The sequence below is a fragment of the Schistocerca cancellata genome, chromosome 12 (genome assembly GCF_023864275.1).
Source record: "Schistocerca cancellata isolate TAMUIC-IGC-003103 chromosome 12, iqSchCanc2.1, whole genome shotgun sequence".
Classification (NCBI taxonomy): Eukaryota; Metazoa; Arthropoda; class Insecta; order Orthoptera; family Acrididae; genus Schistocerca; species Schistocerca cancellata.
Window position 1 is genome coordinate 149,628,265 of NC_064637.1, and position 21,927 is coordinate 149,650,191.

Sequence of the window (21,927 nt, forward strand, 5' to 3'; positions counted from 1 at the left end):
GAAATTACCTCTCAAGGATAGGATTCTCTAATGAAATTTCTATACAAAATTTAAGATTGTTATTGACTTGGCAGAATGGCTGAGAGCTGCACCTACTCAACTTGAATAATTATCCGTTAGAATGTTGCTAGGTACGGTCGAGGCTGTTGCATGTGAAATGCAGTGAAGTGTACTGTTGTGGAGGAAATATGGAGCTCGCAAGAGCTGTAGCGCACAATGCCGTAAGCTGCGATGACTGCTGTCTGCGCCGCTCGCTGCTGACAAATAAGATAACTCTCGTTCTATCTGGATTGACCTTCGCCAATCAAACTCTCCCAACGCCTTGATGAAGTCAAGGACTCCTATTCGCCCCTAGTCTGACTATTGGCGTGGTACACTGGTCAGATAACCAGTCCACCGCGATGCCACTCAAAAATTCGCTCGCAGGCGTTTAACTATAACTCTGTTCGTTCACACCGCACAATAAATGTGGTGGTCAACACAGTGAACAACACTTAATCACAAGGACTCAATATAGAGTTGCTCTCCGATTCGCTCTCGACAGAGGTGCTCTCCCAGTGAAGTACTGAGGAGAGACTTGTTCCTCGCTCTTTGAGTACACGTACGAGCGTGCACGCTCTTGTTATGTGTTCTCGCTCCAAGAGTGAGAACGGAACGGCCATGCCAGACGTGAAGGGGTACATCATTCGGTCTCTTCCATTACTCCTTCAGCTCAAGGCATCAGCCAATGAGCATTGCTCTTCTAAAATGGGAGAATGACGTTTCGTTTAAGGCGACCAATCCGGAAATCTGTAGCATCGGCGTTTGGCGTTTGCTGTCTCCCTGTGAAAATCTCTGAAACTGCATGCTATATTTGTAAAGATGCGTAGGCTGGGCGCTCCCACACAATGTAGCGGAATTTTATTTTAAGCCGAACACGGGGTCGTTCTTCCTTTCACTCGGGCAAATGCTGTCTGCTCCACGGGTGGTCACCGGCCGACATACATAGGCTGAGTCGTCCTCTGAAGGGACCGGCCCCCAGGTGTGCGGTTTGCGTCTCCCGAACTAAAAGCCCCTGCGACTGTCGTGTCTTGAATGTGTGTGTGTATGTCAGCCTCGAGTATTTCAATGTCGGTGCGCATTTGCGATTTATTAGTTATTTGCATATTGTTTACATGAATTCAAACATCACTGACTTTATCTTATCGAGTCTGGGTTCGATTGAAGCGTATTGATGTGCGGAATACGACTGTGAGGGCGGAATATGTAAGCAATGAAGGTCAGGAGACCGCGACGTCTTACAAGGTCAATAGCACACCTATTCCTGAAGTACAGGCAGGAGTTCCCTGCAGCATAAAATCTGGGGCGCTATTCCAATATCGGAGATATTCGGCAGTATTGACGATTTAGGAAGGGAAACATGGGCTGAAGGTGTGGGTAGAGGTTTTTGTTTTAGGAAGGACATTGCACTAGGGTAGTCCATGCTATTGTGATGTAATGGTTAGTATATATGCTATTGTGTTGTAGTGGTTAGCGTATCTATCATAGTGATTATGAGACTTGGGTTCAAATCCTGCCCATAGAACGAATTTTAATTGATAACTTTATTCTGATCGAAAATAAGCTTATAGTTCTATCAGTGATTGTTTCTCATCTACAGTGTCAGAAAAAATAAAGTGCAACAACGTAAAGGACAAGTGAAGTGACAGGCAGTTAATCACTGTATGAATATATGACAACAAATTCAGAGTAAATGAAACACACATATCATAGTAAAGAGTGCACGAACGATGGAATCAATGAAGAATGGCCCCTCCCACCCCTTCTGGTGGCCAAGAAGGCGTTTATTCTCGCATGCAAACTATCATAAAGGAACCAAATAGTATTCTGTGATACATTGTCCCAAGCAACTTCCACCTTTTTTTGCAATTTGGCGATGGTTTCCGCTTCTTAATGCCACATATGCGTCCAATTGGCGGCAGATCTACATCTACCTCTACATCTACTTCGCAAGCCACCCCAGGGACCCTGTACTATTACTAGACGTTTCTTTTCCTACTCCATTCGCAAATAGAGTAGGGAAAAACGACTGTCTATATACTTCTGTACGAGTCAAAATTTCTGGTATTTTATCTTCGTGGTCCATGTGTGGAATGCATGTTGGCAGCAGTAGAATCGCATGGCAGTCAACTTCAGATGCCAGTTCTCTCAATTTTCTCAATTGTTTTCTTTGCAAAAAACGTGCCGTAAGTGCAGGCATTCCCATTTGAGTTCCCGTAGTATCTCTGGAACACTTACATGCTGCTCAAACCTACCAGTAAGAAATCTAGCAGCCCTCTTATAAACTAATTCGATGTCTTGCTTTAATCCGACCTGGTACAGATCCCAGAAACTCGAGTAGTATTCAAGAATGGGTTGCAGCAGCGTCCTATATGCTGTCTCCTTTACAGGTGAACCACACTTTCATAAAATTCTCCCAATAAACTGAAGTCGACCATTCACCTTCCCTACCACAGTTCCCACATATTTGTACCATTTCATGTCGCTATGCAACGTTACGCCCAGACTGTGTCAAGCAGGACACTGGTAATGCTGTATCAGCACATTACAGGTCTGATCTTCCTACTCATCCGTATTAACTTTCATTTTTCCACACTTAGGGCTAGCTACCATTCATCTCACCAATTGGAATTTTTTCTCAGTCGTCTTATATCTTTCTACAGTCACTCAACTTTGACACCTTACCGTACACCCCAGCATAATCAGCAAACAAACTGCAGGTTACTGACCACCCTGTCTTGTGTATATAGAGAACAACGACAGTTCTATCACACTTCCCCGAGACACTCCTGACGATACCCTCGTCTCTGATGAACGCTCGCTGTCAAGGATTTGGGGATCTTACTGGCCAGAGCAATTGTTGTGCGCCATAAAGAGCATGTTCGATCAACAGCAGTGATATGAGTACGTGCATTGTCCTGCTGAAAAAGCACACACCACCTTGTCGACGATATTACAGCAGCACAGGGAAAACAGCTCATGCAATGTAGCGTGCACTGGTTACCTTACTCTGTAAAAACTCCAAATATGACTGCGAGTCACCGTTCCTCACAAGCGACTTCTAATCAAGCTGCGAGCCTATGAGGTATCGTCTCAGTTGTGCGACTGGATTCGTGATTTCCTGTCAGGAAGGTCGCAGTTCGCAGTAATAGACGGCAAATCATCGAGTAAAACTGAAGTGATATCAGGTGTTCCCCAGGGAAGCGTCCTGGGACCTCTGCTGTTCCTGGTCTATATAAATGACCTGGGTGACAATCTGAGCAGTTCTCTTAGGCTGTTCGCAGATGATGCTGTAATTTACCGTCTAGTAAGGTCATCCGAAGACCAGTATCAGTTGGAAAGCGATTTAGAAAAGATTGCTGTATGGTGTGGCAGGTGGCAGTTGACGCTAAATAACGAAAAGTGTGAGGTGATCCACATGAGTTCCAAAAGAAATCCGTTGGAATTCGATTACTCGATAAATAGTACGATTCTCAAGGCTGTCAATTCAACTAAGTACCTGGGTGTTAAAATTACGAACAACTTCAGTTGGAAAGACCACATAGATAATATTGTGGGGAAGGCGAGCCAAAGGTCGCGTTTCATTGGCAGGACACTTAGAAGATGCAACAAGTCCACTAAAGAGACAGCTTACACTACACTCGTTCGTCCTCTGTTAGAATATTGCTGCGCGATGTGCTATCCTTACCAGGTGGGGTTGACGGAGGACATCGAAAGGGCAAAAAGGGCAACTCGTTTTGTATTATCACGTAGTAGGGGAGAGAGTGTGGCAGATATGATACGCGAATTGGGATGGAAGTCATTACAGCAAAGACGTTTTTCGTCGCGGCGAGATCTTCAAATGGTTCAAATGGCTCTGAGCACTAAGGGACTCAACATCTTAGGTCATAAGTTCCCTAGAACTTAGAACTACTTAAACCTAACTAACCTAAGGACACCACACACACCCATGCCCGAGGCAGGATTCGAACCTGCGACCGCAGCAGTCCCGCGGTTTCGGACTGCAGCGCCAGAACCGCTAGACCACCGCGGCCGGCGCGGCGAGATCTATTTACGAAATTTCAGTCACCAACTTTCTCTTCCGAATGCGAAAATATTTTGTTGAGCCCAACCTACATAGGTAGGAATGATCATCAAAATAAAATAAGAGAAATCAGAGCTCGAACAGAAAGGTTTAGGTCTTCGTTTTTCCCGCGCGCTGTTCGGGAGTGGAATGGTAGAGAGATAGTATGATTGCGGTTCGACGAACCCTCTGCCAAGCACTTAAATGTGAATTGCAGAGTATGTAACAATAATGTACCTATAATAATTTTTTTCTTTATGAATTTAGATAAATTCTTCTTTCTGAATTTATGTAAAATAATGTAAGTGATGTTGTGAATTTCTTTTTCTTTTCGTGTCATGTTAAAGAAACTGTAAACAACTTTTGAAATGAATGTTATTATTTATGTTAGATTTCAAGCAATTTGATAACCAAAAGGAAATGTATTTAATGTTAAAACTATTGTAAAATGTGAAAATTGTAATTTAAACACTTGGTCCTTACGTAGGTAATGCATTAGGATATGTGTAGTAGAAAACCTGTGGTGAATACCCTACCTGTAGGGGAGCGGAAAAAGGTGGATGCAGGCGAGCGCGGGAAAACGCACACTGGCGCGGTTCGGCACAACGGGCTCAGTATAACAGTCGGAGTTGGGCATCGGTCAGAGGAACACGTACTGTACCGAGGAGGCTATCTAGGAAAAATGGATTCCATTGAGCCTCGGATGGACCGATTCCGACGACTACTTGGCATGGCTATATTCTCAGGCACAAAATTGGAAAGATTACGACGCTAAGAAGAAGGAAAGTGCCGATGCTGTGAGAGCCTTAGCCGTGCTTGTATGTGTGCTGTGCTGCCCGCTATCTCGCTGCCCGCCATACGCCGCACCGACGTGCACAGGTCAAACATTTATTTCATCTTTAGAAGTGTATCTGTGTGGACCAGTGTCGAAACTGTTTTAACTGTTCAATAATAACGTGACTTTTACCAGAATTGCCTTAGCCGTTACTTATCCTTATCACTGACCTAGATAGGGTCCTTACCACATATTGTGCAACCCGAGTATCCTGAATTGAAAGTTTATAGTTAGTACTAAATTATCTGCAGACCAATTTAAGCTATAAAGACGTTTAAGGTTAGGTGTGTAAATGTAAATGTTAGTGAAGAACAATAGGGTAGTTAAATTGAAAGATAAAGTTTGAATTGAGCTCGCAATGTTATTTAATTAATTTGAGACTGAAAGAATGTTAGTCAATTAATCCAGAAGCGTGACAAAAGAGTAGTAATCCATAGGTTGATAATTTTGAGTGTTAATGTACCTTTAGGACTTATTAGTTTCAGTATAACGACCATAACAGTTTCAGGCCCCCCCCCTTTTCTTGCCCATTTTTTTCACATCTTGAAGTGTACTGATCAGATTTGAACAGTAAAGTTAATTTCTATATTAAACCTAAGTGTATTAGTGTTTTTACCAATTTTAATAGTGACATTGTATGTGTGTTTTCAAAATTGCTAAATCTAGGGTAATCTATGCCCGATTTCAGTCTGATCAATATACAAAGTGCAGTTCGTAGTAATCATTGCTGTGTGGTGTTGTGTAATTTTAGTTCATCCAAATTAGTACAAAAGAAGAAAACTTTAGTTCAGTGGATTTTTCCTATGCCAAACTTTGCCATATAACGCAACAGTACTACGTGTTGTTATGCTTGTACATGCACACACTTGTACAAGGAAAAAACTCACTCAATGCCTGATTAGGCTGGCGACCGTATTATTAATCATTGGTAGTATCTACTGTGTGTACTTCTTGTCCATGCGAACGCGTAATTGTACTTTACATTTGCTTGACGCATCACTGTAGTTACTGACTGAATATAAGTCCGGATTGCTTCCATTAGGTACACGCGGTCAATCTATGTACTAAATCCTTGTTTATAAGGTGAAGCCCGTGAACTTATTACAGTACAGGCTTTATAGAGCTAACGCACGTCCGACAGGGCGGAAGTGTTACAAGTAGTCATGTAGATGTAGATGTAGATGTAGAGTTATTGATGATGGCCTCTCACAGCAAGAAGCTTTTGGTGGGACCTGTCTATCGTTGGCAAAGGCTCTCTGGACTAGACAGCTCACCAGGTGTGCCACTTCACTCTCCAGTCGACTTTTTGACGACACCAGAGTAGCCTTCATTGGTAGTGTCGTGCTGTCAATGGCAGCCTCGCCAGAGGCATATGTTATCTTAACCCTGCTGCAAGCAGATGGTTCCCAATGGTCAATGACGAAACATCAGGTGCAACACGTGCCTGGGTTTGGTCCCTGGATGATGATCAGTCGGCCACCGTTGCTTGCACTGCATACCCATCAGGACACGTGTGTGTACTATGTGGCCGGTCAGGTCCTGGTATATAGCAGCACGCCACAGGCGCACTGAGGACAGTATAAGGGATGGACCAATGATCGCGACCGGGGCAAATATCTCACGAAATAAGCTTCAAACGAAAAAACTGCAAAGAACGAAACTCGTCTAGCTTGAAGCGGGAAACCAGATGGCGCTATGGTTGGCCCGCTAGATGGCGCTGCCATAGGTCAAACGGATATCAACTGCGTTTTTTTTTTTTTTTTAATAGGAACCCCCATTTTTATTAGATATTCGTGTAGTACGTAAAGAAATGTGAATGTGTTAGTTGCACTACTTTTTTCGCCTCGTGATAGTTGGCGTTGTAAAAGTCACAAACATATGGCTCACAATTTTAGACGAACAGTTGGTAACAGATAGGTTTTTTAAATTAAAATACAGAACGTAGGTACGTTTGAACATTTTATTTCGGTTGTTCCAATTTGATACACGTACCTTTGTGAACTTATCATTTCTGAGAACACATTCTGTTACAGTGTGATTACATGTAAATACCACATTAATGCAATAAATGCTCAAAATGATGTCTGTCAACGTCACTGCATTTGGCAATACGTGTAACGACATTCCTCTCAACAGCGAGTAGTTCGCCTTTCGTAATGTTCGCACATGCATTGACAACGCGCTGACGCATGCTGTCAGGCGTTATCGGTGGATCACGACAGCAAATATCCTTCGAATTTCCCCAAAGAAAGAAATCCGGGGACGTCACATCCGGTGAACGTGCGGGCCATGGTATGGTGCATCGACGACCAATACACCTGCCATGAAACGTGCTATTCAATATCGCTTCAACCGCATGCGAGCTATGTGTCGGACACCAATCATGTTGGAAGTACATCGCCATCCTGTCATTCAGTGAAACATCTTTTAGTAACATCGGTAGATCATTACGTAGGAAATCAGCATACATTTTGCTTCATTTAGATTGCCATCGATAAAATGGGGCCAGTTATCCTTCCTCCCATAATGCCGCACCATACATTAACCGGCCAAGGTCACTGATGTTCCACTTGTCGCAGCCATCGTGGATTTTCCGTTGCCCAGTACTGCATATTATGCCAGTTTAGGTTACCGCTGTTGGCGAATGACGCTACGTCGTTAAATAGAACGCGTGCAAAAATTCTGTCATCGTCCCTAATTTCTCTTGTGTCCAGTAGCAGAACTGTACACGACGTTCAAAGTCGTCGCCATGCAATTCCTGGTGCATAGAAATATGGTACAGGTGCAATCGATGTTGATGTAGCATTCTCAACACCGACGTTTTTGAGGTTCCTTATTCTTGCGGAATTTGTCTGCTACCGATGCGCGGATTAGCCGCGACAGCAGCTAAAACACCTACTTGGGCATCATCATTTGTTGCAGGTCGTGGTTGCCGTTTCACATGTGGCTGAACACTTCCTGTTTCCTTAAATAACGTAACTATTCGGAGAACGGTCCGAACACTTGGATGATGTCGTGCAGGATACCGAGCAGCATACATAGCACACGCCCGTTGCGCATTTTGATCACAATAGCCATACATCAAGACGATATCGACCTTTTCCGCAATTGGAAAGCGGTCCGTTTTAATGCGGGTAATGTATCACGAAGCAAATACCGTCCGCACTGGCGAAATGTTACGTGATACCACGTACTTATACGTTTGTGACTATTACAGCGCCATCTATCACAAAGCGGAAAAGTGGTCCAACGGAAAAATTCATATTTCTTTACGTACTAGACGAATGTGTAATAAAAAGTGGGGGTTCCTATTTAAAACAACGCAGTTGATATCCGTTTGACATATGGCAGCGCCATCTAGCGGGCCAACCGTAGCGCCATCTGCTTTCTCCATTCAAGCTAGATGAGTTTCGTTCTTTGTAGTTTTTTCGTTTGAGGGTTATTTCGTGAGATATTTGGCCAGGTCATTATGAATGGACCACCCTGTATAGGGCATCGCACTGACACGTCCATCCAACTTCCCGCAGGCTAAAAATGCGACGCCGTTGAAATGGCTGAAGCTCTTGAGCACGAGTAAGTACTAATCAGTGGGGTGCGGTTGTATCTGTGGTGTCACCGCCAGACACCACACTTGCTAGGTGGTAGCTTTTAAATCGGCCGCGGTCCGCTAGTATACGACGGACCCGCGTGTCGCCACTGTGAGTAATTGCAGACCGAGTACCACTACACGGCAGGTCTAGAGAGACGTACTAGCACTCGCCCCAGTTGTACAGCCGACGTTGCTAGCCATGGTTCACTGAGAATTACGCTCTCATTTGCCGAGACGATAGTTAGCGTAGCCTTCAGCTACATTTGCTACGACCTAGCAAGGCGCCATTACCAGTATAGATATTGAGATTCTATTAATGTATCATCAAGAGCGATGTTCTACAAATGTGGATTAAAGTTAAGTATTCCAGAAGCTACGTACTTTTCTTTATAGCATTCATTACGTATCCTGTTTCAGACCTCACGCCACCCTGCGTGAGTTTTTTAAGCGCGTACCTTTCGGCTTCCTCTCATTGTGTCTAGGCTGTCTTGTCTAGACACGACAGTATCCTAGAATGAATGCTGCAAACACCGTTCACCGCTGAACTGAGCACAGGCACCGACTGCAGAGTCAAAACAGAGGGCGCGCAGACAGGCGTTCTGGATGCCGTTCTGATGACTGATGACAGTCGCAAATGGATCGTGAACGCTGCGACCCCTCAATATGCATACACCATATCCTGTGTGTCGAGTGTGCCGGCACTGCCAATAAGTGTATCCAACAGGGCAGTGAGATGTTTTATTACAGTCCGCCGGTCACCTCGAATGAGAGTGGCCGCACGTTCCAGTATTGTAGGAGTCGTCAGCTGGGTAAGTTGGCAGGAACGTGGGAGATCAGAAATGTCCGCGCGACCTTGCTGCGATGATGACAGACACCTCGCCCAATGACTCACCGCGCTTTTGTTCACCGCCAGGTCCTTAGCCATTCTGCAAGGGCTTGCAAATATCTGTAATTCTCTGGTGTTCCGCCCAGAGAAACTCAATGACAGCTCTCTGTGTAGAACACACCCCCGTTACAGACGCCATTTTTAAGGTCAAATACAGGGTGATTCAAAAAGAATACCACAATTTTAGGAATTTAAAACACTGCAACGACAAAAGGCAGAGCTAAGCACTATCTGTCGGCGAATTAAGGGAGCTATAAAGTTTCATTTAGTTGTACATTTGTTCGCTTGAGGCGCTGTTGACTAGGCGTCAGCGTCAGTTGATGCTAAGATGGCGACCGCTCAACAGAAAGCGTTTTGTGTTATTGAGTACGGCAGAAGTGAATCGACGACAGTTGTTCAGCGTGCATTTCGAACGAAGTATGGTGTTAAACCTCCTGATAGGTGGTGTATTAAACGTTGGTATAAACAGTTTACAGAGAATGGGTGCTTGTGCAAAGGGAAAGCTGGCCGAAGTGGCCGTGCGGTTAAAGGCGCTGCAGTCTGGAACCGCAAGACCGCTACGGTCGCAGGTTCGAATCCTGCCTCGGGCATGGATGTTTGTGATGTCCTTAGCTTAGTTAGGTTTAACTGGTTCTAAGTTCTAGGGGACTAATGACCTCAGCAGTTGAGTCCCATAGTGCTCAGAGCCATATTTGCAAAGGGAAAAGTTCTGGACGGCCGAGAACGAGTGATGAAAATGTAGCACGCATCCAGCAAGCATTTGTTCGCAGCGATTTTTTCTTATGGGGATATGTTAAGGATATGGTGTTTCGACCACCTCTCCCAGCCACCATTGATGATTTGAAACGAGAAATAACAGCAGCTATGCAAACTGTTACGCTTGATATGCTACAGAGAGTGTGGAACGAGTTGGAGTATCGGGTTGATATTGCTCGAGTGTCTGGAGGGGGCCATATTGAACATCTCTGAACTTGTTTTTGAGTGAAAAAAACCTTTTTAAATACTCTTTGTAATGATGTATAACAGAAGGTTATATTATGTTTCTTTCATTAAATACACATTTTTAAATTTGTGGTATTCTTTTTGAATCACCTTGTATAGCGCCGACAACTATTGGAACTTAATGAAACTACAGGGGTTAAACGGGAATATTCCACGATGTCACACAACAAACTCCGCATTTTTTCAATCGAAACTGGCCGAAAAAAATGGTTCAAATGGCTCTGAGCACTATGCGACTCAACTTCTGTGGTCATCAGTTGCCTAGAACTTAGAACTAATTAAACCTAACTAACCTAAGGACATCACACACATCCATGCCCGAGTCAGGATTGAAACCTGCGACCGTAGCGGTCGCTTGGTTCCAGACTGTAGCGCCTAGAACCGCACGGCCACTCCGGCCGGCCTGGCCGAAAAAAATGTGTTGCGTTAGTTACTGCCGCAGCTCGTAAATTTCAGTGTTGGTATGTCTTTCCTGAAGTTATTTGTCTGTAGTGTAGCCTCGGACGGAAGTGATACATTTACAAGCAGTTCGGATAAGAAATTCACAGGAACTTTTGACATGTGACGCTGGAGAAGAAAGGTTGAAGATATGTGGATGGATCGAATAACTAATAGAGAAATACTAAAACGAAAGTGGAAAAATATAAATTTGTGGCACAAAGAATAGTTGGGTTGATAGAGTACGTCCGGAAAAACCACGGAATCGTCAGTTTGGTAATGGAGTAAGTATAGGGGAGGGTGTGAAGGGTAAAAACTGAGGTTCAAATGGCTCTCAGCACTATGGGACTTAACATCTGAGGTCATCAGTCCCCACGAACTTGTTGTTGTTGTGGTCTTCAGTCCTGAGACTGGTTTGATGCAGCTATCCATGCTACTCTATCCTGTGCAAGCTTCTTCATCTCCCAGTACCTACCGCAACCTACATCCTTCTGAATCTGCTTAGTGTATTCATCTCTTGGTCTCCCTCTACGATTTTTACCCTCCACGCTGCCCTCCAATACTAAATTGGTGATCCCTTGATACCTCAGAACATGTCCTACCAACCGATCCCTTCTTCTGGTCAAGTTGTGCCACAAACTTCTCTTCTCCCCAATCCTATTCAATACTTCCTCATTAGTTATGTGATCTACCCATCTAATCTTCAGCATTCTTCTGTAGCACCACATTTCGAAAGCTTCTATTCTCTTCTTGTCCAAACTATTTATCGTCCATGTTTCACTTCCATACATGGCTACACTCCATACAAATACTTTCAGAAATGACTTCCTGACACTTAAATCAATACTCGATGTTAACAAATTTCTCTTCTTCAGAAACGCTTTCCTTGCCATTGCCAGTCTACATTTTATATCCTCTCTACTTCGACCATCATCAGTTATTTTGCTCCCCAAATAGCAAAACTCCTTTACTACTTTAAGTGTCTCATTTCCTAATCTAATTCCCTCAGCATCACCTGACTTAATTCGACTATATTCCATTATCCTCGTTTTGCTTTTGTTGGTTTTCATCTTATACCCTCCTTTCAACTTAGAGCTACTTAAACCTAACTTACCTAAGGACATCACACACATCCATGCCCGAGGCAGGACTCGAACCTGCGACCGTAACGGTCGCGCGGTTCCGGACTGAAGTGCCTAGAACCGCTCTAAAAACTGAGGATGGAGGCCAAATGTCTGATTATGGTAACCAGGTTCAGAAGGATATATATTGCGGCGATAATGCCGAGCTGAAGAGGCTTGTACATCAGACTAATATCGAGAGCTGTATCAAAGCAGTTATCAGACCGAAGACCCCAACAACAACAGGAGTCAGTACGTTGTGTTACTATTGCATAAAATGTACAGCATTGGCTTGTTTGTACCTGCCAGAAGCCACCATCAACGGTTTTCGTGGAATGCCACTAACGTAATGCCATAATAGCTGCCACTCACTTTTCTGTGAACTGCATAGTTGACGTGTAGATGTAATTTCAGATACGGGCGGCGGAGTTAACTTGTCTCTCGCTTAGCGCTCACGTCATTGTCTCTTATGCTACGTACAGGTAGTACTTTCATGAAAATTCAGCCATTCCAGTATGTCGTGCTGTATTTACCGTCAATTTGAAGGAATATTCCGCTTATCGCTTGTCGATTCACAAGGTGACCATACAGGTTATACGTTTATAAGATGTGGAACTCCGTGTCCGTACATTAATTTCCTAGTGCAGTACCATATAGTTAAATAAAAAATCGAAAAAATGGACTTTGTAGACGAGAAAATTTTTAAGCACAAAGCATTTTTGATTTACTAACGTTTTCGCGGGTAGATGAAAGCGTTGCATAGTGGGACTGTAGTCATAAAGTAGCTAGTTTGAATCTCGTTCGTAGAAACTTTATTTTACCATTAGTTAACCTTCATATTTATTAACTTATGGAAACTTTATTTAACGCACATTGAATGACTCCTTTAAAAAAAATAGCATTTTCCCATTTTAATTCTAAGGGGCAGTCAAACGAAAACGAGGCAGATGGAAAAAAGTAAGTAAACTGTTTAATATTTCGAAAGTAATCGCCATATCTGTTTACATTTATCCCGCTAGGAGACAAGATGGTCGTTGTCTCCATGGAAAAACGGTTGCGGCTGCCTAGGTATTCTTGATTGTAACCAGAAGTGCATCTCTTTGCCCGAAGGAAACAGACGAACACGAATGTCTTTTTTTTTTCAGGCCTCCAAAAATATAGAAATCTCGTGGGGAGAGACCGGGAGTGTATGGAGGATGTGTTAGGGCTCCAGCGAAACTTCTGGGGCGGCAGTGTTGGAGAGGCTGTTTCGAGTACGGGGCTAATGAGATTATTAACAGTATAAACTAAAATTTGGTGCAAAAACAACATCAAGTAGATAATAAAATATTTTTTTTTGTTTCTAAACATTGTACAGTATTATTGATGTATAGAATTGTTTCAGTTTGCCATAAAAGCATTTTATACGTCTGGATCAAATTGTAATTCATTTTCATACAACTAGCGATTAAAAATTAGAGTATGTTACTTCTATCAACGAAGTTATTGTACAGTATTTCGATGGTAGGTAATGGAAACCTCGTAACTTGATGTGCGTCTCTGGAAACTCATAATTTCGGTAACTAGTAACTCCGTAATCAAAGTCAGGTTTGTAAGTGCATGGATTTCCCTGGTCTGTCAATAACTAGTCTCAGTTACCCATGTAGCAACTTTCTGTATCATTTTAGAATAGATGAATATTCTGAATTACACGATTGATGTTTCGCAGTCATATTTAAGATTTTGTATCATTTTACGCTATTGTTTAAGAAACCATTTTTGTTTCACCTGCAAAATTCTACGAAATGGAGTTACGAGGTTTTCATTGCCAACCATCGGTGTGTAAGTAAAAATTTCCATTTATTAGTAAAAACTAAATTTAAATAAAAGTAAAAAAAGGGGACTGGAGATCTAGAAATATTACACTTACGTACCGACGAATACATTTACAGTAGGCATTAGCTATTTACTTAAGCGCGCCCCTTCTGAATTAGACGATGGCAGCTAGTGGTTAGGTGTTTCATAAATTCCACCTACAACTTCAGGGCAATTTACACTTCTCTTGTCAACGACTGGTGTAGCTCTTGTGAGACACTCTCAGCGATCTTTTGTCAGGACAGCACTATTCACAATCCTAACGATCAATTTGTCTTTTTGGTGTAATGTTTTTTCGTAGACTTCTTGTTCCAGCCATATCCCTCAGGGAAAAAACCTGAATGGGTAAGGTATAAGATGCTTGGCGACGGTCGATCTTCCGGGGAATGTCACGTTTAGATGACGTGCCGTTTGACGACTAGAATGAGCAGGGAGCCCGTGAAGTTTGAAGAACACACACACATCATTGAAGCTAAAGAAAGCTTACGGTGGTCCATTGTCAGATAAAACTGCTAATGCGTTCCGCAGCAAAGTCAACGTTACACTCGGTTTCCTGATAAATAATAAATTGGACAAAATACTGCGACGCAGCTTGAAGTCATCGATTAATAAGCTTCGCAGAGCAGAAGTATACAAGATCAACATTGGCTTGTGTGCGAAACATTACATCGGACAGACTCGGAGCATGGGTATGCTAGTAATAGTAGTGCTTTAGCGGACCGTCTAAGAGAATTCACACAATGATTTGTCTATCCTGCACTACTGTAGTTAAGACCCGATCCTAAATATTTTGGAGGTGAGCTATCAAGAGGTTATGAATTTTTTGGTAAATGGGCAGGTAACGAGCTGTCATCAACGGATCAACGGCTTTTCGGCCTCCTCCACGATGTAATAACGGATAAAACTTACGATTTTTTTTTTGCTACCGAAAATTAATTGCAACATTCCTCTTTAATGTAAACTTTGAATTATTGTTCTACTCGCCCTAGAAGTGGAGTTATTACCTCTTTCCCCCACGCCTGCAGAGGAAATGGGCGGCCGCTGAATGCATCTAACACCCTCTCGTGACTTCCTGGCGAACTACTTGGGATTTTCTCGGCCTGTTACGCATACAGCGAGTGTGCAAAGGTTGGCTACATTGTTTTATGTGACAAATGAAGCGCTAAGAGCGCGGAACATCGTCTCTTTGCTGTTTACCGTTTCGAATTAGTTCAGTGTTGCGCCTGTTGTTGGTAGTTTTATACTTCTTGTGTAAAGCGTTGTTCTGGTTACGATGCCACGTTTTAGTAACCGTGTATATAAGAAGAGGAAGAACGTAGGGTAAAGAAAATTAACACTAATACCAAGTTGCGATACTACAATTACTGAAACAGTGCGTTCTTCTGCTAAGCAACACATGGCCGGCCATAGCCCTGTGACATCTACTAGCAAATACTACCTTGGGGATGGTGACTCCAAAGGTTTCAAGACTATAGAGGAACTGAAACCATATGGAAATGAATTTCTAGTTGAAAAGTTGGAATGCATTGGGCATGTGCAAAAGCGTATGGGTGCACGGCTTCGAAGGCTCAAACAAACTTTGGGTTCAAGTAAGCTCAGTGATGGAAAGACAATAGGAGGGAGAGGCAGGCTTACTGATGAGGTGATTGAACGTCTACAGAGATACTATGGGTATGCTATAAGGCAAAATACTAGTAATGTTAGTGACATGCGAAAAGCAGTGTGGGCATTGTTCCTTCATACTGCCTCTTCCAATGAATACCCTCAACACAGCCTGTGCCCAAAAGATTCCTGGTGCAAATATAATGCAAAAAAGGACTATGATCACAAACATGGTTTGCCAGCAGCTGTGATAAATGCAATAAAACGGATTTTTCTTGACTTAGCACAGCCAGAATTGTTACACAAATGTCTACACGGAAAGACGCAGAATCCTAATGAGAGCGTGAACAATTTGATTTGGAAAGTGATTCCTAAAAGGGTGTTTGTAAGCATAAAAACACTGCACTTTGGCATTTATGACGCAATAGCAACCTACAACCAAGGGAACAGTGTGAAGTGTGAAGTTCTGAAGGCATTAGGATTTACAGCTGGGGTGAACACTGTACGAGCACTAAGAAAGAAGAGAAAGGCATATGAAGTATGATGGAACAACAGGCCAGAAAAGAAGACAGAAGAGGAAGCTTTTGGAGGATGAAGAAGAAGACGCTGATAATCCATCCTATAGTGCAACAATGTATTGAGAAACTTTGATAGCCATTTCCCGTAAATTAGAATTTTTCGAATATAAGGAACATTTTCTCAAAATCCACTCAAGCTAGAGAGATGAAATTTTTATACAGCACTCCTAGTGGTCAAACTTACATTGTAACACAGCCATTTGGCAATATGTTCAGTAGTTTCATTTCAGTTTAATTATAAAGCAATTATTTGTAAAAAAATTTGGGTCATTAATAAAAAAATAATTGGAAGGGAACTAGAAAAGATACTCCAAAATCCCTCTGTCATAACTGCAATACTAAACCACTCTATACGAAAAAAAAATTCGAATTTTTCTATTTGGTAGTTTATTCATAAATGTTCCTCAAACTTAGTGATTTTAACATGGGCAGCATAGGCACCTCCGGCTCCCCTTAGAAAAGGGAAGTTTCTTAACTGTGTGTTAACGTTCAACTGCTTTATTATATACTGCTTTGTATTGAGCCTGCAACCTAAATATTGTGAAATTCTGTATAAGTTAGCTTCAGATTTTGTGCATTCAAAGCCATAGTCAATCGCTAAATCCTCTAGTGCGAGTATCGTAAATTTTCTTCTAACAATTGTGGCGTATTTGTTTCATGAACAAGTAGAACGTTGCGGGTCGATCTTTTTAAATGTTGTTAATGAAAACGACAAAAAATAAAACTTATTTTTATTGATATTATTTCTTAAACTTACGACGCATTATACGATGTAGAGGCCGCTTAGCTTATGTACTCTGTGATTTGACTGTGGCTCCTTAGTGAACCAGTCTCACTTCACGGTTTTCCCTCGCTCTACTTGTGAGTGCAACAGGAAAGGATTAACTAGTGGTGGTACAGGATACCCCCCCCCTCCCCTCTCTACAATTAGGATACCGCATTACTATCACAGAAGCCCTAAATGTACACCCTCTCTCCATACTCCTGCGATGAAAATTTGTACGGCATCGCAAAGTGTACTGTACACAGGAGACGATAGCAGTAAACAGTGACTGCAGTATCAACAACGTGGCTGTTACGCAGGCGTACCACTCGCTGCACTTGTCTACCTAAGACTGATAGTGTGTCCTGAGAACACAAGTGGACCGCTGCATACACCGTGGAATGTTTCGGAACTCTGCTGTAGCTCCTGAATTATGGATCTCATCCCATTACAGTATTTACATTTTGTGTTCCACATAACCTAAGGAAGAAACTCCAGCCACCGGCGGGAAATCGTCGTGACTCACCGTGTAGATGAATAAAATATAACCGTAAACACAATAAGACTACTACTTGAAATCAAGCGACTGCAAGTCGCTACCACCGTTAAAACGTAAACAGAACGCTGAGCTGATGTTCAGCTGTAAATTGCACTCGTTTATCACCGGGATGACCAAACTGAAGCCGCGCGGGATTAGCCGAGCGGTCTGTGGCGCTACAGTCATAGACTGTGCGGCTGATCCCGGCGGACGTTCCAATCCTCCCTCGGGCATGGGTGTGTGTGTGTGTGTTTGTCCTTAGAATAATTTGGGTTAAGTAGTGTGTAAGCTTAGGGACTGATGATCTTTGCGGTTAAGTCCCATAACATTTCACACACATTTGAACATTTGAACTAAACTGAAAAGCAGTGGTCACAGAATACAGTAAAGGCAGAAATTCTACTACAGTCGGGATAAACACAGCTGAATTCACTAAAAGAGCGTCTTGTTGTTTAGAAAGTACTTTCTATTTCCTACTAAGGGGCTCCGGAACGCCCTATACTTGCAATGTTAAAATAACGCTTATAAATTACATCTTTCCTCACAAAGTATTTGAGGTAGGAAGTTGAACTTTTTACAGATTATTTATTGGAATATGGGCTACAACTTAACACAGAGATTCTACAAAATTTTAGTTCAGTTATTGAAGATGATTTTTTTTTTCAAATGTAATGAAAATTCACAACATTTTTTTGCAATTTTTTCTTTATATATTCAAAAATATACAGTTTTTTGGAAAAAGGCTGTGTTAAATTATGCAGAAGGTACTGTGTAACATTTACTGAAAGTTTGAAACAAATATGTTTGGAATATCCTTAGAAAACATGTAATTAGTATGAGAAAATAAAAGTTTTGGGAATCGAGCGACAAAGATTTGATTAACTTTTTAGTGTATTCCAGGTCCATAGGATGGATTATCTTCATCCTCTGCAAACTCCTCCTCCAGCTTCCTCTTGTTCCTCCTCCTGTTTACTCTTGCTTGTATTTCTAGACTCTTTACAGCCCTGTTTGCAGCCCGAAGGCGATCCTTGTCTAAAGCAAGCATCGCTCGTACCATGTTAGAGCCTATCTTCATTCCCATATTTATAAATACCTTGCACCTTACAATGTTGCCATCATTGAAAGTCGCAACAGCATCATACACACCAAAGTGAAGTGTTTCTGTTCCAACAAATACAGTCTTATGGATTCTCGACCATATAACACTATTTACACTTTCATTGGGGTTTTGAGTTTTTCCGTGAATACACTTTTTCAACAGTTCAGGTGCTGCTAAGTCTCTGAAAATAGGTTAGCCACAACACATACTTTATCTCACATCACTAAAATGTACCTGATGAACACGGACGTTAATAATAACACCATTTGACAGCAGTTTAACAGCGCCACAGTGGGTCACGCCCATGTAGAACACATTTCAAAAAAAATTTAAAAATAGTTGTAGTCTTCGGAATTGAATAAATTATATATCTATTAAAAGGTAATAGTCTGCAGATTCAGAAAACGCAAAAAAGCAAAAATTGAACTTTTCGTGATTTTGAGCCTTTCCGGAGCCCCTTAATATACACCAAACAGAGGACTGGGGTATAAGTTACGACAGTAAAAAAAAATCCTTATTTGGAGGGATTTTCATTTTCTGTTTCCCTTAACGTGACTGCTCGCAATAAGCGGGAAAGCCCGGTCTACAACTACATCTACATTTATACTCCGCAAGCAATCCAACGGTGTGTGGCGGAGGGCACTTTACGTGCCACTGTCATTACCTCCCTTTCCTGTTCCACTCGCGTATGGTTCGCGGGAAGAACGACTGCCGGGAAGCCTCCGTGCGCGCTCGAATCTCTGTAATTTTACATTCGAGATCTCCTCGGGAGGTATAAGTAGGGGGAAGCAATATATTCGATACCTCATCCAGAAACGCACCCTCTCGAAACCTGGCGAGCAAGCTACACCGCGATGCAGAGCGCCTCTCTTGCAGAGTCTGCCACTTGAGTTTGCTAAACATCTCCGTAACGCTATCACGCTTACCAAATAACCCTGTGACGAAACGTGCCGCTCTTCTCTGGATCTTCTCTATCTCCTCCGTCAACCCGACCTGGTCCGGCACCAATTTTGGGTCTGTCCCTAATAGGTAGTAGATCCATACCTAACACAATGTCAAAGAATTAGCAGTTAGCGAATATATTTCGAATGATTTCGCACAGCTGTTCATCGTCAAAAAAGGTCTGTTCTTTGAGACATGCAACTAAAAATAATTGTGAACGGACTGTACAGGGTTATTACAAATGATTGAAGCGATTTCACAGCTCTACAATAACTTTATTATTTGAGATATTTTCACAATGCTTTGCACACACATACAAAAACTCAAAAAGTTTTTTTAGGCATTCACAAATGGTCGATATGTGCCCCTTTAGTGATTCGGCAGACATGAAGCCGATAATCAAGTTCCTCCCACACTTGGCGCAGCATGTCCCCATCAATGAGTTCGAAAGCATCGTTGATGCGAGCTCGCAGTTCTGGCACGTTTCTTGGTAGAGGAGGTTTAAACACTGAATCTTTCACATAACCCCACAGAAAGAAATCGCATGGGGTTAAGTCGGGAGAGCGTGGAGGCCATGACATGAATTGTTGATCATGATCTCCACCACGACCGATCCATCGGTTTTCCAATCTCCTGTTTAAGAAATGCTTCTGCTTTAGCCTTTTCCGTAAGATATTCCAAACCGTCGGCTGTGGGACGTTTAGCTCCCTGCTTGCTTTATTCGTCGACTTCCGCGGGCTACGCGTGAAACTTGCCCGCACGCGTTCAACCGTTTCTTCGCTCACTGCAGGCCGACCCGTTGATTTCCCCTCACAGAGGCATCCAGAAGCTTTAAACTGCGCATACCGTCGCCGAATGGAGTTAGCAGGTGGTGGATCTCTGTCGAACTTCGTCCTGAAGTGTCGTTGCACTGTTATGACTGACTGATGTGAGTGCATTTCGAGCACGACATAGGCTTTCTCGGCTCCTGTCGCCATTTTGTCTCACTGCACTCTCGAGCGCTCTGGCGGCAGAAACCTGAAGTGCGGCTTCAGCCGAACAAAACTTTATGAGTTTTTCTACGTATCTGTAGTGTGTCGTGACCATATGTCAATGAATGGAGCCACAGTGAATTTATGAAATCGCTTCAATCATTTGTAATAGCCCTGTACTTGCTTCCCTTGAATCCAGTCCTACACACGATCGCAGATGTGAATGAGCTGCGGAATATTTTGAAACAATTTATAGAAATGAGAAGGTTGTATTCTGGGGTTAGGTCTTCCGCCAGTGCTAATATTTTAGTATGCCGCTGACAAACGAATAACAACAGTTGGAGAGAGAGAGAGACGGATGAAGGTAGAGAGAGAGAGAGAGAGTAGATGACTCAGTAAAGACGTATGGAGATGGTGTGTGTGGCGTCCGATGTCCACGACAGTCGGCGCTGTTAATTTCGCACAGCCAGCAGACGTCGCGAGCTGAGAATTTAATATGAGCTTCGCAGTGACGTGAGAGTACGGTCCAGCGCTTTGATGTGGCCGCGGTAGCGAAATCCTAAAATGCCGCTAAAATGTCTGTGGCGTATAACTGCGCTGGGAGCAGAGGTAAGGCGAATCCCAACATGCTTTGCGTCGCGCATTTAGCATGGCTTCGCCTAAATTATCGCCACATATTTCACAAATTGTGGCTGACAAAACTACAGAGGTAACAACGTGCATATAATTAGTGTGTAAAAGGAGTTGATTACGAATGGCACAGCAGCACCGACAAGCACATACAAATGAGCCAAAGAAGAAGCGTATGTGATAGTATCTTGTAGCCAACGGCACGTTCACAGTAGTTGCTAGAACGTAGTGACGATGATGATGATGATGATGATGTTTAATTTGTGAGGCGCTCAACTGCGTGGTTATCAGCGCCCGTACAATTTCCCAACCTTTGCTCAGTCCAGTTTCGCCACTTTCCTGGATGATGATGAAATGATGAGGACAACACAAACACCCAGTCATCTCGAGGCAGGTGAAAATCCCTGACCCCGCCGGGAATCGAACCCGGGACCCCGTGCTCGGCGTAGTGACGAAGTGAAGAGGACTGCCCCTTTCGTCTACACCGATTTGGCCCAAATTTTTAGTCTCTGCAGGGCGTGACAAGTAACGAAAGTGACACAAGCTCTGGATGGCCAAGAGTTTAGAAACGACAACCGCAGTTTCGGCCCGCGTCGGGTGAGGCATGAGCCATAGTAGGGTAGCTTAAAAGCAACGATTTGCGCAGCAAGAAGAGTACAGAACGGAAAGTACAGAAAGTAGAGAAAGTCGTGGGGTCGAGTCCCTACGTGGGCGCTTTTCTTTACTTTCAATTTTTACGTTACTTACACTGGAAATAAACTGAAATAACGGTGAATGTGTTGTATTACACTACGGGCCATTAAAATTGCTGCACCAAGAAGAAATGCAGATGATAAATGAGTATTCATTGGCAAATATATTATACTAGAACTGACATGTGATTACATTTTCAAGCAATTTGGGTGCATAGATACTGAGAAATCAGTACCCAGAGCAACCACCTCTGGCCGGAATAACGGCCTTGATACGCCTGGGCA

General features: G+C 42.9%; 1 protein-coding gene across 1 annotated transcript in view; it reads right to left on the reverse strand.

The window, feature by feature from the left end:
- The window catches only part of LOC126109574 (neuropeptide F-like), a 726,145-nt gene that overhangs the window by 277,872 nt on the left and 426,346 nt on the right, over window positions 1-21,927 (reverse strand). The window lies entirely within an intron of this gene.